This window comes from Myotis lucifugus, unplaced genomic scaffold (genome assembly GCF_000147115.1).
Source record: "Myotis lucifugus unplaced genomic scaffold, Myoluc2.0 scaffold_333, whole genome shotgun sequence".
In the NCBI taxonomy this organism is placed as follows: Eukaryota; Metazoa; Chordata; class Mammalia; order Chiroptera; family Vespertilionidae; genus Myotis; species Myotis lucifugus.
Window position 1 is genome coordinate 736,000 of NW_005871381.1, and position 3,368 is coordinate 739,367.

The following is a 3,368-nucleotide window of genomic DNA, read 5'->3' on the forward strand; positions in this document are numbered from 1 at the left end:
TTGATAAAATGAGGGTAATGATAGCACCTACAGCAGATAGTCGTTATATTCAGTGAAAAATGCATGTAAGGGCCTGGCATATACCAAGGGATCAACTAATGACAGCTATTATTATTTGCAGTGGATGCTGCTGTGATTGCATTGTGTTGACCACAGAGCTCATTATACAGATGAAGAACCCAAGACCAGGACTGGACCCTCCAGGATGTTCTGATCCCACGTGGAATTATCTAGAGTCTGGAATTACTGTGAGTCTCGCCTCCTTACCCACAAGCTCCATTTATATCTCTGGTCTCTGTCTCTGGCCAAAAGTCTGGGAGCTGGATGCCCTTGGACTTTAGAGGTTCCAGAGCAAGGGGACAAAGGACTGGACACAATGGGCCTGGAGGAGTTTCCAGGGTCCCCTTGCTTCTGTGGCTTCAGCTGAGGTTGGAAAGGGTATGTGTCCTGTGTCCCTCAAAGTATCCATGAACTATGTCATCACAGGCAACCTTCATTGAGACCCTGCCATGTAGGTGGGAAAATGCTTGAGTTTGATCCCATGACTTCTGGTTGGGGAGCTCAGATACCTCAAAAAACAACTATGTGGGGAACCACGAGAGGCGCTGGACCCCCTTTCTGCTGCCTTCCACATCGTCCCCCGCAGCAGCGTCCCTTCAGCCCTCATTCTTTCCCGTCTCTTCCCATGTGATTGGGGAGACAGAGACACGTAAAAGTGTAGTGGGAGCGGGAAGCTATTCCCATCAGCTGACACCTAAGTCCCTCCTAGGGACGGGACTGTCTTGGTTGAGGTATGGGCCCTGAATGCCACCTTGATAGCCGTGGTTGACAGAAGACACAGAAAGAACCATCTAAACTTTTCCATTGTAGGAACAAGCAGGGATTTGGGATCAGAGACTGCTATTGAGGTATCGAAAAGAGGCCAAGGAAGAGGCATGCCTAATATTCACATGGGTTGTCTGTGTGGCTCTGAAGTAAAATGCTGTCCCTCTAATCTCCCATGAAGTTGGCTACACATAAGAGACTTGTCAGATTTAAAAAAAAAAGAAAATTAAAAGAAGGGATTGAATTACAAATTAAAATGGTTGTAATGAGAATAGGACCAGGGCACCCAGGAAACCAAGCAGGTCCCTACACAGGCCTACGTCAGTACAAGCGGGTGCTCAGAGGTCAGGTGACTGGGCAAAACCCCACTCCCCTACACCCCGCCCCACAACATCTACGCGACAGCAGAGACACTGCGGGAGGAAGGGCCACCACTCTGCTTGGTGGGGGACAGTCTGGCAGAAGGCCTTCAAAGGATGAGGCCTCTCAGCGGGCTTCTGGGTTTCAAACACAATGAAAATACTGTGCAGCATGTGCGCTACGCTGTCCAAAGGGCTCCCATCTCTTGTCCCTCTTTAACCTCAGCATTTTGTTGCAATTTTCAGACAAGGAGACTGCAGCCCTGAGAGGTCATTCGATTGGTTCTGAGTGACGCCCGCCAGGGTCTGCTCCCGGTGCTGTCTGGACGTCTGCTGACTCAGCAGAGCTCAGGCATCTGGTTGCCATAGGATGTTAAGTGGCCCCCAACATACTATGGAGTTTTCCCACTCCCCAACCTGCTCTCCCATCTCAGCAAGTCCCACCAAGTATAGTCCCAGGAACATGGACACAGGGAGAGGAGATGGGAGAGGCCGGCCTGTGTCCTTGACAAAAGACGCATCATCGGTCAAGGAGGCAGGCGGTCAGACCTGAGGGCTCCGGAGGCAGACGGTTTGGTTTCCAAACCTCCCCCGAGCAGACCTGATCGCCAGGAGCCCAGGAATCTCGTCTGTCTTGGGTACCGCAAAACCCCCAATGCCCAGAATAGCGCCTGGCACCAGCGAGCAGTCGATATTTTATGAGAAAACCAGTGGCTCCAACCTTCCTGCCTCTTTAACCTTGCGCCAGGTCCTTCCCCTGAGTCTCGGGTCCCTCTTCTGGAAACGGGGGCAAGAGCTTCGTCACCAGACAGAGCGGGTGAGGCCCAATGAGGAAGCAGCGATGGCGCTCAGTACTGTGCGTGGTGGAGAGATGTCCTTCAACCCCCGCAGCTCACTAGCAGCTCCTGGGCCGGGCGCTCTGAGAGGTACTCTGTGCCCCCTCGCATGCATATGTTTTCGTGCGTGCTTGTTTACGTGTGCATATGCGTGGGCAAGTGTGTGCCTGAGTGCGAATGCGCTTGCACATGCGTGTGAATGAGTGTGTGCGTACACATGCTGACACATCATCTCAGGTTATCCTCCCGGGACGAAGCTCCCTTGTCTTAATTTTACGGTTGGGGACACTGAGGCACAGAGAGGCAGTAGTAAGTGGCGGCAGAACCAGATTTTTAAGCTCCGACAGGCTGACTTACGGCGTTGCTCTTACAGCGGTTCTCAACCTGTGGGTCACGACCCATTCACAGGGGTCACCTAAGACCATCGGAAAACACATATATAATTACATATTGTTTTTGTGATTAATCACTATGCTGTAATTATGTTCAATTTGTAACAATGAAATTGGGGGTCACCACAACATGAGGAACTGTATTAAAGGGTCGCGGCATTAGGAAGGTTGAGAACCACTGCTTAAAGCTCAGAAATTGCCTGCTCAGAGTCCCTCTGCCAACCACAGTGTGCTGTCCTGGGTCGTTTGATGCAGAGGACAAGGCAAGTGTCCAGGAATCCTTTCCTGCATCTGATACTCACTTGCAAACCCATGCCCCTGGCACCCAAGCGGTGATGAACTGAGTCGCCCAGGGATGCAGTGAACAATCCCGGAGAGAGGGGCCTGGGCCAGCCCGGCGTCTTGCTGCCCGAGGACACGGGATGGGCCCCAGGAGTTTCCAGCCCACCTCAGCCTTCTGTCCCTCGGAACCCTCCAGACCCCTAGCCTGCAGGTGACAGCGCCCACCCAGCAGCAGATGCGGGTTCCATAGGTCTGGGGTGAGGCTGGCACCTGAACCTTTGACCCTGGGTAATTATGTGCAAGTGTTCTCTCTACTTTTGGAAATTTGTGGAAGAAAAAAAAAAAGATCTACCAGATAGTTCTGTTCCCTAGGGTTATCTGTTCATCAGGAGGCGAGGGGAGAGCAGGCTGTTTTGGCTTTTTAAGAAAGAGGGAAATGCCAAAGAGGTGTCAGTCTCAGGGTAAGTCCCCGCACCCACCCACTGCCAGGTCCTCACCCCCAGCGCCCCTCCACTGCCATCCGGGGGCACACCCGCCAAGCCAGTTCTGAATTGCCCTTTGGCCGCCACCCAGCCTGCGGGGCCCAGAACATAGAGGGAAGGAGTCAGGAATCTGAGCCCCCTCCTGTGTCCGGCTACACCACCCCCTTTGCTTCCCCTGGAAAAAAGAAAATT